Source organism: Oncorhynchus tshawytscha, linkage group LG11, assembly GCF_018296145.1.
Source record: "Oncorhynchus tshawytscha isolate Ot180627B linkage group LG11, Otsh_v2.0, whole genome shotgun sequence".
Classification (NCBI taxonomy): Eukaryota; Metazoa; Chordata; class Actinopteri; order Salmoniformes; family Salmonidae; genus Oncorhynchus; species Oncorhynchus tshawytscha.
The window spans coordinates 30612215-30625593 of NC_056439.1; the positions used below are offsets into that span (position 1 = coordinate 30612215).

Sequence of the window (13379 nt, forward strand, 5' to 3'; positions counted from 1 at the left end):
GGTAACACGGTCACCACTGATAAATCCATGATAATCGATAACTTCAACAAGCATTTCTCAACGGCTGGTCATGCCTTCCTCCTGGCTACTCCTACCTCGGCCAACAGCTCCGCCCCCGGAGCTACTCGCCCAAGCCTCCCCAGCTTCTCCTTTACCCAAATCCAGATAGCAGATGTTCTGAATGAGCTGCAAAACTTGGACCTGTACAAATCAGCTGGTCTTGACAATCTGGACCCTCTATTTCTGAAACGATCTGCCGCCATTGTCGCAACCCCTATTACCAGCCTGTTCAACCTCTCTTTCATATCGTCTGAGATCCGCAAGGATTGAAAAGTTGCCGCAGTCATCCCCCTCTTCAAAGGGGGAGACACCCTGGACCCAAACTGCTACAGACCTATATCCATCCTGCCCTGCCTATCTAAGGTCTTCGAAAGCCTAGTCAACAAACAGATCACTGACCATCTCGAATCCAACCGTACCTTCTCCGCTGTGCAATCTGGTTTCCGAGCCGGTCACGGGTGCACCTCAGCCACGCTCAAGGTACTAAACGATATCATAACCCCCATCGATAAAAGACAGTACTGTACAGCCGTCTTCATCAACCTGGCCAAGGCTTTCGACTCAGTCAATCACCATATTCTTATCGGCAGACTCAGTAGCCTCGGTTTTCTAATGACTGCCTTGCCTGGTTTACCAACTACTTTGCAGACAGAGCTCAGTGTGTCAAATCAGAGGGCATGTTGTCCGGTCCTCTGGCAGTCTCTATGGGGGTGCCACAGGGTTCAATTCTCGGGCCGACTTTTTTCTCTGTATATATCAATGATGTTGCTCTTGCTGCGGGCGATTCCCTGATCCACCTCTACGCAGACGACACCATTCTGTATACTTCTGGCCCTTCCTTGGACACTGTGCTATCTAACCTCCAAACGAGCTTCAATGCCATACAACACTCCTTCCGTGGCCTCCAACTGCTCTTAAACGCTAGTAAAACCAAATGCATGCTTTTCAACCGTTCGCTGCCTGCACCCGCACGCCCGACTAGCATCACCACCCTGGATGGTTCCGACCTAAAATAAGTGGACATCTATAAGTACCTAGGTGTCTGGCTAGACTGTAAACTCTCCTTCCAGACTCATATCAAACATCTCCAATCTAAAATCAAATCTAGAGTCTGCTTTCTATTCCGCAACAAAGCCTCCTTCACTCACGCCACCAAACTTACCCTAGTAAAACTGACTATCCTACCGATCCTCGACTTCGGCGATGTCATCTACAAAATAGCTTCCAATACTCTACTCAGCAAACTGGATGCAGTTTATCACAGTGCCAGCCGTTTTGTTACTAAAGCACCTTATATCACCCACCACTGCGACCTGTATGCTCTAGTCGGCTGGTCCTCGCTACATATTCGTCGCCAGACCCACTGGCTCCAGGTCATCTACAAGTCCATGCTAGGTAAACCTCCGCCTTATCTCAGTGCACTGGTCACGATGGCAACACCCACCCGTAGCACGCGCTCCAGCAGGTGTATCTCCCTGACCATCCCTAAAGCCAACACCTCATTTGGCCGCCTTTCCTTCCAGTTCTCTGCTGCCTGTGACTGGAACGAATTGCAAAAAATCGCTTAAATTGGAGACTTTTATCTCCCTCACCAACCTTAAACATCTGCCATCTGAGCAGCTAACCGATCGCTGCAGCTGTACATAGTCCATCGGTAAATAGCCCACCCAATTTACCTACCTCATCCCCATACTGTTTTTATTTATTTACTTTTCTTCTCTTTTGCACACCTGTATCTTTACCTGCACATGACCATTTGATCATGTATCACTCCAGTGTTAATCTGCTAAATTGTAATTATTCACCTACCTCCTCATGCCTTTTGCACACAATGTATATACACTCTTTTTCTTTTTTCTACTGTGTTATTGACTTGTTTATTGTTTACTCCATGCGTAACTTTGTGTTGTTGTCTGTTCACACTGCTATGCTTTATCTTGGCCAGGTCGCAGTTGTAAATGAGGACTTGTTCTCAACTAGCCTACGTGGTTAAATAAAGGTGAAATAAAAAAAAATAAAAAAACGTTTTTCTGTAGTTGCGGATCATACCTGCACAACGGTCAGGAGGAATTTTGGACCATTCCTCTTCACAAAACTGCCTCAGTTCAGCAATATTCTTGGGATGTCTGGTGTGAACTGCTCTCTTGAGGTCATGCCACAGCATCTCAATTGGGTTGTGGTCAGGACTGGGCCACTCCTGAAGGCGTATTGTCGGCTGTTGAAGCCATTCGGTTGTTGATTTACTTCTGTGTTTTGGGTCGTTGTCCTGTTGCATCACCCAACTTCTGTTGAGCTTCAATTGGCGGACAGATAGCCTAACATTCTCTAACCTTGGGAATTCATTTTTCCGTCGATGATAGCAAGCTGTCCAGGCCCTGAGGCAGCAATGCAGCCCCAAACCATGAGGCTATGATGTTGGTGTGCTGTGCCTTTTTTTCTCCACACAAAGTGTGTGTTTCTTCCAAACAACTCAACTGTAGTTTCATCGGTCCACAGAATATTTTGTCAGTAGCGCTGTGGAACATCCAGGTGCACTTTTGCAAACTTCAGACGTGCAGCAATGTTTTTTTTGGACAGCAGTGGCTTCTGTGGTGTCCTCCCATGAACACCATGCTTGTTTTACGTATCGTGGACTAGTCAACAGAGATGTTGGCATGTTCCAGAGATTTCTGTCTCTTTAGCTGACACTCTAGGATTCTTCTTAACCTCATTGAGCATTCTGCGCTGTGCTCTTGCAGTCATCTTTGCAAGACGGCCACTCCTAGGGAGAGAAGCAACAGTGCTGTACTTTCCCCATTTATGGACAATTTGTCTTACTGTGGACTGATGAGCTTCAAGGCTTTCAGAGATACTTTTGTAACCCTTACCAGCGTTATGCAAGTCAACACATTCTTAATCTTAGGTCTTCTGAGATCTCTTTTGTTCGAGGCATGGTTCACATCAGGCAATTCTTCTTGTGAATAGAAAACTCAAATTTTGTGAGTGTTTTTTTATAGGGTAAAGCAGCTCTAACCAACATCTCCAATCTCGTCTCATTGATTGGACTCCAGGTTAGCTGACTCCTGACTCCAATTAGCTTTTGGAGAAGTCATTAGCCTAGGGGTTGGCATACTTTTTCCAACCGACACTGTGAATGTTTATATTATCTATTCAATATAGACAAGAACAATACAATAATTTGTGTGTTATTATTTTAAGTTTGTCTATTGTTGTGACTTAGATGAAGATCAGATCAAATTTGATGACCAATTTATGCAGAAATCCAGGTAATTCCAAAGGGTTTTAATACTTTTTCTTGCCACTGTACACAGGGTACCAGTACTGAGTCGATGTGCAGAGGTACGAGGTAATGGAGGTAGATGCATTATGTACATATAGGTAGGGATAAAGTGACTAGGCAACAGGATAGATAAGCAACAGTAGCAGCAGTGTATATGATGAGTTAAAAGAGTTAGTGCAAAAAGGGTCAATGCAGATTAGGGCTGACCCCAATTAGTCAATTGTTTGGTTGTTAGGCTGTTGGTCGACCAAGACTGTTTCAGTCGAGCTGTAACAAATATCTCTGTACCGCATCGCCAGGCGTCTCCCAAATTTTGTAACAATGCGGAAGGCTATGTTTAGCTCCGAATTGACATGATTAGTTGACAGTAGGTGGGGTGGTACATCCTGTATAAACACAAACTCACTTCCTTGACAACAGTGCTGCACTGCTCCATAAAGGGCAAGAAGTATGAATGCCCTGACTTCTGCTGAGGCCATATCACCACAAATGCTGCATGGCCAATGCAGACATCAAATTGACCATGCACCCAGATGCACAATGCACTTCTTTCTCGCTCTTTCCCGACAATTAGTGCATATTCATTGTTTCATAACTTCATTGTGTGAATTGTTTGCATTTGATTGTTAGTGTATATCAATTCCCCATTACATATATCACCAGTAGTATATTTAACGTTAATTCCTATAATTTCTAATCTACAATGTTTGTTACTTTGGTTATGGTTATTTCTTTTAATGCATTCAATATTATTATTCCAGTCTTCCTGTTATCCTTGTCTGAGCGGACACATTGTTGTCCCACTTGTTGTTGATTCAGTTTTATATCTTTATGTTTGAAGCTTGAAATGTGGCAAAAGGTCGCAAAGTTCAAGGGGGCCGAATACTTTCGCAAGGCACTGTAAATGTGCCCATTTTGGGATCTGATAGTGTTTCTGATTGGCTTAACACACAACCTGTGGAGCTTGTCAAAGTGATGTTTTCTTCACCTCAAACAGAAAGCAAACGGAAGTCTGTTTTTACATCCATTGAGAATTACAATAGTTTTCAATGTATTTGAAAAATCTTACAGCTCTCTTCCTTTCGATAACCACTCAGCGTGAAAGGGAAAAATGTCATGCTCTGATCCAGTGAAATGTCATAAAGGCTTCTTGTCAGTGCTTGACTTGGACTGTAATAGGTTCTGGTGTTGTGCCGAAAATCTCCCCCCTGCCAGAATTCTCCCCCCTTCTAATTTCCTTAATTTTGTGGCTAGAGTCATATTCTTTATGTGGCATACATCAGTGGCAAATACTTTCTATAGATCAAACTGAATGTCAGGATAGTCAACCGAAATGAATGTATGTGTGTTATATTAAACATAGAGGAGGGAGTAAAATGTTGGCAAGCAATAAACATTCCAGAACAACTATGGCTGAATTATTATCCTTACACTTTACAAAATACTAGTCGAATAAGACATAGGAGAGATGACGAATTTTGGAAAAGAGATTTATTAATAGACTAATACAAATCAGTAGCGGATTTAGGTACGGGTAACATGGGCAGCCGCCCAGGGCTGCATCTTGCCGGGGGCGACACGAGGCGGGCGCTAAAGGGGGGGGGGGGCATACAAGCTAGAACCGCCACATACACTTGAAACAAATAGCCAAACCGAAAACTGCAGACAAAAATGCTTTTTGCTACTAAGATCAGTGAAATGTAGGCTAAACTGACAACGGAGTGAAGAGCAGAAATCTCGACGAGCAAGCAAATTGCAGCAATGAAGAACCCGAAGGGGGGGGGATTCTGTCAGGGGGGAGACCCAAGTTAATAGTTGATACAATGTTTCAAGTTAGTTGCAGACAGGCCATGTGTAGCCAATGTGATTTTTATAGGATATTTATTTTTATCAGGATATTTTCTACCTGCAGGTTGCAATGTTTTCATTTGTTGGCTTTATGTAGGCTATTTTTACATAGTTGGCAATAGAAGTAACTTTTTAGGTTTGTGTCATTTTTCATTTAGATTAGGATAGAATGTTGATTAACCACATGACAATGATTTTGAAATATGAAGACGTTATTGTAAATAAAATGAAACTGTTTCACGAAAATGTGCATATGAAAACCATAACAGGCACGCAGATCGATAGAAAAGGTAAGATAATTTGGCATTCCACATGAGAAAGGTTGCTGGCTCCTTGTGTAGTTATTACTGGCAACTGCAGGAGAGTGATGTTAGAATCTGCAAAAGCCAGCAGGAGCGGGAGGAGAATAGTTGGGTCAGGTTACATTTATTTTTCTCCTTCTGGTTATCTAGAACTCTGGCCCATCTTCATGCATCAAACCGTAAGCTTAAAGCATCAGACAAGCTCAATGGATATAGTTGATTTTATTAAAACATATGGCATGGCACATGGTTTATGAACTGGAACAAAAAACAACACTTGATTTAGTGCTTTGAGTTTTTCAATTCAATTTAATTTATTATATATATATATATTTATTTATTTTACCTTTATTTAACCAGATAAGTCAGTTAAAAACAAATTCTTATTTTCAATGACGGCCTAGGAACAGTGGGTTAACTGCCTGTTCAGGGGCAGAACGACAGATTTGTACCTTGTCAGCTCGGGGGTTTGAACTTGAAACCTTCCGGTTACTAGTCCAACGCTCTAACCACTAGGCTACTCTGCCGCCCCAAAAGTTCTTGCCACCAACAAAATGCTATATATATGGGGAATACGACAATTTTGACAATCTCAGCAGCGAAGAGACAGAATCACTAGGTCCCTTATTCTGTTTGTTTCTGGTCACAGGTACAGGAATGTATAAAAATCACAACATTCACTTAAAGTTAAATAAACAAATAGCAGTGTTGGGCGATTTGGAAAACCATAGTCAGTCAATAAATAATACAATAATACCTAGGAAAGGTTTTCAACTTTAGCTCACAATCTGTGGATAGTATATGATGAGAAAGGTTCAACATTTATGTAAAACCTCACAGCGCAATTAAAATATATGGCACATGGAAACCAGACAAGGGTGGTATATGGTGATTTTATCCATTATTTTACCAGGTAAGTTGACTGAGAACACATTCTCATTTGCAGCAACAACCTGGGGAATAGTTACAGGATGAATGAGCCAATCATAAACTGGGGATTATTAGGTGACCATGATGGTTTGAGGGCCAGATTGGGAATTTAGCCAGGACACCAGGGTTAACACCCCTACTCTTACAATAAGTGCCATGGGATATTTAATGACCTCAGAGAGTCAGGACACACGTTTTAACATCCCATCCGAAAGACGGCACCCTACACAGGCCAGTGTCCCCAATCACTGCCCTGGGGCATTGGGTTATTTTTTTAGACCAGAGGAAAGAATGCCTCCTACTGGCCCTCCAACACCACTTCCAGCAGCATCTGGTCTCCCATCCAGGAACTGACCAGGACCAACCCTGCTTAGCTTCAGAAGCAGGCCAGCAGTGGTATGCAGGGTGGTATGCTGCTGATAGTTGTGATGGGCTGAGGGGTTGGATTAAAGAGCTTATGTTTAGTAATGTATTATTGTTATGTCATTGCTTTATATAAAAGTATGTGTTAAATAAGAAATAAAAACCATGTCTATATATGGAAGAATACACGTTTAACATTTTCTAACAATCAATTGGTCGAAAGAACAGACGACTTTTGGTCAACCAAGATTTTTTTTGTTGTTGTCTGGGACAGCCCTAATGCAGATAGTCCAGGCAGCTATTTTATGAACTATTTAGCAGTCTTATGGCTTGGGGGTCGAAGCTGTTCAGGGTCCTGTTGATTCCCAACTTGGTGCATCGGTAGTGCTTGCTGTGCTGTAGCAGAGAGAACAGTCCATGAGTTGGGTGGCTGGACTCTCTGACAATCTTTAGGGCCTTCCCCTGACACCGCCAGGTATAGAGGTCCTGGATGGCAGGGAGCTTGGCCCCAGTGATGTACTGGGCCGTACGCACTACCCTCTGTAGCACCTTGCGGTCTGATGCCAAGCGGTCTGATACCAAGCGGTGATGCAGCCAGTCAGGATGCTCTCAGTGGTGCAGCTGTAGAACTTTTTGAGAATCTAAGGGCCCATGCTGAATCTTTTCAGTCTCCTGAGGGAGAATAATTGTTATCGATGTCGGTGTGCTCGGCCCTCAGCTTCCTGTAGTCCACGATCAGCTCCTTTGTCTTGCTGACGTTGAGGGAGAGGTTGTTGTCCTGGTAACACACTGCCAGGTCACAGACCTCCCTATAGGCTGTCTCTCTTCTCATCGGAATAGGCTAGATGGAAGTAGTGGAGGTTTATTAAAGGCCTTCGTGCTCCAGAGCTCTGCTGATACAGCACTGCATCTCCTATGTCCCCGTCAGGACCAGAAGGCAGCATGTAGGTGGGAGTGTAGAGGTTGAGGGAGTGTAGAGGTTGAGGGAGTGGAGAGGTTGAGGGAGTGGAGAGGTTGAAGGAGTGGAGAGGTTGAAGGAGTGGAGAGTTTGAGAGAGTGAGGCTCTCGAAAGCTAGAGGAGTGCTGACAGTTTTGTATGCATCTGCAAGGCATTAGGAAAACAAACCAAGACTACATGACCCTCTTGGATTTAAAATCAACTTGATTGTTGTTCAGGTTTGCCTTTAATTTGATATAAATATCAAATTAGCGAGCAGCCAAACACAATAGAGAAAAAGATTGTTGACATTGAAGATTACTGTCATTATCATGAATTCAATGGCATAGTCTTGTGGAGTGAATGCATCAGGCCGCAGCCGCCTACATGCAGTTCATTGAACCTCTGCTTCCAGGCCTATACATAATAGCCAATACTTTTGATGTCATCTGTTATCATGTTTTTGTCTCCAGCCATATATTTAGAGATGTCTGGGCTTAGCGTAGCAACAATTGTCAGGGTGCATTAGGTTAATGGCTGTGTTGCTTGTGTGTAGGATTAACAATGTGACTGCCCCTTCACAACACATCCACCAGAAATGATTTATTTAACTGTGTTATCCACTCAGAAGCATGATTATGTTGTGGCAAATTCTGAAACAATAGTTTCTGTGCTGTCACATCTGATCCAGTCTGAATGAGCTGAAGCGCTTGCTTGGCCTTGTGTTTTTTTTTCCAGTGTCTGACTGTCTAGGTACAGCTGCTGCGCCACAATGGCCGCTGCTGTATGTTGATGTGGATCAGTAGACAGCTCTCCTGTCTGTCTGAGCAGCCCCTTTCAGCCGCTGCTTCCCTGATGTCTGTCTGCTGAACACTTATCCTGTCTATTCCCATCATTCTGCTGCTTCGATGCCTCCAGGAGTAGTTAGCAAGCAACCGCTCAGCGCTACGTCACTGTCATTCTCTAAAGCAGCCAGCGGTGTGGAGAGAGAATATGGGGGGTGCGTGTGACCCACTGCCAGGAATCAACTGCAACCAGCTCCAGAGGTCACCTCTCTTCACAGTATGTTGTATTTATGAGTCCAGAGTCCTGCCCTCTTCTGTGTAGTTAATGTGACTCAGTCAATGGTAGATTATGCTTCTGGTATTGTCAGAGGGATGGCAGAATGGGGAGAAAGGAGAGCCATAAGAGGATTATACAGTAGTAGGCTGGCTGTCAGTAGATCTATGGCTTCATGAACCCCACTGAACTCCAGACACCACAGCCACAGCTGTTCCCATCTGCTTTAGGAACAGCCTGATAATGCTCAGACATTTCATATGCTGCCCTGACTACATTCTACCTAACAGAGAATAGCCTGCTGCCATGTTGCTCTGCTTAGGATCTCACCATGTTATCGTGGGTGTAGCCTAGTGTTTAGGACATTGTGTTTTGTATGATTTATTGACAGGGACATTGTAGGCGTTGTACAATACCATGAGGAAAGGGAGCAGGACCTGCAGGGAGAACAGAACGGGGGGGGATAGGAAGGGACGTTCTGAACGGTAGGGTACTCAGTCTACATTCTCTGTGAGAGCCTGAAAGTTCCTATTTAAATCCCTTATCCTTATCCCACCCCCTCATCCTCACCCACCCCAGCAGCTGGACTCTGCCTATTTATAGAGGCACAGCTGCCCAGTGAGAGTTGAAGACTGTAGAGCAGCTCTGGGGAGAGAGGGGAGGCGCTCCCAGCACAGTTAGTGGGGGAGTAAACTACGCTTTGCACTCAGCTGTGCAACACGGCACACATTCTAGCCATGGGCCTCACTGTCTGTGCAACTTGTGTCCAATCACTTTGCAGAAAAATGTTGGCTTGCTGCACTGTAAGTCTGATCTATCAAGTTCACGGAAACCAAATATTTATTTTCAAGTTAAGCTTAGTATTTTTGGCAGTAGACGACACATGGATGTTAACAAAAGATTACAGTAATTTCCATCGAAAAAGACCCATGAGCACCAACATATGAAGTCATAGGAGCATATCTAATTGGGTGTCAAATGAAATCTGAAATTAAGGTATAGATAAAACATTTTTTTTACTATTTTCCATCTGATTTCTTGATAAACAGATAGAAAAGTGGTCTTAGAAAACATCTACCAGAAAGTTTTAAAAGGTATCAGAAATACATTTAAACATAATAATGTTGGCGTTAAGACCCCTGCCAACTAATATCAACATGTATATTTAGTTTTGGAGAAATTGTTTACCCTCTGTAAGTTTAGGAAATATTGCCTTGTGCTTTGTAATTCCGTTACCAAAAACCCAGATATCTTTAAGATATTTTCTCATTTCTCTCCCTCATGAGGAGGGGGAGTATACTGAAAGTTCACAGATGTATAAAGTAATGGTAAATCTACCAATTTAGTTATAGTGATTTAACTGATATCAATGTTGTTTATCAATTATGAAGTGATTGGTAACGGAATTACCCAAAAATCAGTAACGTTATTACTGCAAATGAATTGGCTATAATGGGACATCATAATAGTACCAAACTAGTTGGGCCACCTGCTACTGTCCTCCCTTCCACCTGCTACTGTCCTCCCTTCCACCTGCTACTGTCCTCCCTTCCACCTGTTACTGTCCTCCCTTCCACCTGCATACTGTTATGTTCTGCTCATAACTGTTTTCTTTGTCTTTCTGTTGTCTAGGGGTCAAACCAAGAGTGTTAAAATAGTCTGTCTGGACAAACTCACTCACTCACCAGTTAATGTCACCTCTCCCAGTTCTTACTGACACCTCTCCCATGAGCCCCCTCTCTTTCCATTTACTGTATCCAGCATCCTCGCCCACTGAGAACCGACCAACAGCGGATGTCCATGGACGTTGAAAAGTTTACATTTGGTCAGTCCACCCATGCCTGTTAACATCCACAGATTAACCAGACTGGACCAAATCTGAACCTATCATATACAGTGCATTCAGAATAAAAAATTAAAACATGTTTGCAAATTTATTACAAATAAAACACAGAATTACCTTATTTACATAAGTATTCAGCCCCTTTGCTATGACTCGAAATTGAGATGATTCAGATGCATCCTGTTCAGATGCTTTCAAATGCGTTCAAATTCAGATGCATCTTGTTTCCATTGATCATCCTTGAGATGTTTCTACAACTTGATTGGAGTCCACCTGTGGTAAATTCAATTGGTTGGACATGATTTGAAAAGGCACACACCTGTCTGGTCCCACAGTTGACAGTGCATGTCAGAGGAAAAACTTAGCCATAAGGGAGAAGGAATTCTCAGAGACAGGATTGTGTTGAGGCACAAATCTGGGGAAGGGTACCAAAAAATGCCTGCAGCATTGAAGGTCCCCAAGAACACAGTGGCCTCCATCATTCTTAAATGGAAGAAGTTTGGAACCACCAAGACTCTTCCTAGAGCTGGCCGCCCGGCCAAACAGCAATCGGGGGAGAAGGGCCCTTGGTCAGGGAGGTGACCAAGAACCCAATGGTCACTCTGACAGAGCTCCAGAGTTCCTCTGTGGAGATGGGAGAACCTTCCAGAAGGACAACCATCTCTGTAGCACTCCACCAATCAGGTACAAAAGTATCTATATCTACAGTACAGTAAAACGAGTCCTATGTCAACGTAACCTGAAAGGCCGCTCAGCAAGAAAGAAGCCACTGCTCCAAAACTGCCATAAAAAAGCCAGACTACGGTTTGCAACTGCACATGGAGACAAACATTGTACTTTTTTGAGAAATGTCCTCTGGTCTGATGAAAAAAAAATAGAACTGTTTGGCCATACTTGGGCGGCAGGTAGCCTAGTGGTTAGAGCGTTGGACTAGTAACCGAAAGGTTGCAAGTTTGAATCCCCGAGCTGACAAGGTTCAAATCTGTCGTTCTGCCCCTGAACAAGGCAGTTAACCCACTGTTCCTAGGCCGTCATTGAAAATGTTCTTAACTGACTTGCCTAGTTAAATAAAGATAAAATCAAAAATTACCATCGTTATGTTTGGACGAAAAAGGGGGAGGCTTGCAAGCCAAAGAACACCATACCAACTGTGAAGCACGGGGGTGGCAGCATCATGTTGTGGTGGGTGCTTTACTGCAGGAGGGACTGGTGCACTTCACAAAATAGATGGCATCATGAGGGAGGAAAATTATGTGGATATATTGAAGCAACATCTCAAGACATCAGTCAGGAAGTTAAAGCTTGGTCACAAATGGGTCTTCCAAATGGACAATAACCCCAAGCATACTTCCAAAGTTGTTGCAAAATGGCTTAAGGACAGCAAAGTCAAGGTATTGGAGTGGCCATCACGAAGACCTGACCTCAACCCCATAGAAAATTTGTGAGCAGAACTGAAAAAGCGTGTGCGAGCAAGGAGGCCTACAAACCTGACTCAGTTACACCAGCTCTGTCAGGAGGAATGGGACAAAATTCACCCAACTTATTGTGGGAAGCTTGTGGAAGGCTACCCTAAACGTTTGACCCAAGTTACTCAATTTAAAGCCAATGCTACCAAATACTAATTGAGTGTGTGTAAACTTCTGACCCACTAGAAATGTGATGAAATAAATAAAATCTGAAATAAATCGTTCTACTATTATTCTGACATTTCACATTCTTAAAATAAAGTGGTGATCCTAACTCTGACCTAAGACAGGGAATTTTTACTTTAACTTTTTACTTTTACTTTAACTTTTCAGGAATTGTGAAATGTATTTGGCTACGGTGTATGTAAACGTCTGACTTCAACTGTATATTTTACTGTTCTGAACTCTACTCTGCTCAGCTGTGCTGCGCTGTAGTGTATTGCACTGCACTGTGCTCTGCTACACTGTGATGTCCAAACTTGTGAAACATGATGAGAATGACATTCATATCCATAATTATTCATTTCTGTGTAGTTCAGATCAGGGACCCATGATGTAATTCCGTTACCATAATTCTGTTACCAGGTGTAAATCCACTTCACTTACTGTAGTTCAATAACCAATATATATTTTTTACAAACTCAAGGTGCCATGTCATAGCTTACACCCCAGTCTTTCTGCGCACATCTTTGAATCTTAAAACGGAGCAGATATTTAAGTTTTTGGGAAACGTGGTTGCATAAAAACCTGAGGGAGATTTTACCTTAATTCCGTTACCAAAATTTGCATCTGTACAGTTCTTCCACTAAATTAGTTTTTGTACATTTTTCAGTGGAAATTGTTAAGTCGTCATTGTGCATAATTGTATGGTTTGTTAAACTTGAAATCAATGTTTTTTGTTTGGCATACATTTTAAAGTGAAAAAACTGAGTCAAAGCGTAAATTCAATTAATGTGAAATTGCACCGTATTGTTGGGATACCTTTGTAATGCTCTCATGCTGTGGTAGCCTACATTACATGCCGTACTGGACATGCTTTACTCTAGGTGGCAAGTCACACAGAAAAGGACAGGGTACAGTAGTGTGTGTGTGTGCCTCAGTGACACAATCGGCCATCTTGTCAGAGGAGATTTACGAATACAAACAAGAGATGTGAATGAATACAGAGCCCTTCCCCCGCACCTCACTGTCTGAGGATTAAGAGCTGGCAGGATGAGTTTTGGGGTTTGAACAATCCGCCTTTGTCCCGCTCAGGGCACAAGTGCCCTCTGTTAGTGCTGCATCACTGATC

The 13379-nt window shown here is 43.0% G+C and overlaps 1 protein-coding gene across 1 annotated transcript in view; it reads left to right on the plus strand.

Moving 5' to 3' along the window:
• The window catches only part of LOC112261715 (reticulon-1-A), a 54748-nt gene that overhangs the window by 21601 nt on the left and 19768 nt on the right, over positions 1 to 13379 (plus strand). The gene's annotated exons all lie outside the window — the stretch shown is intronic.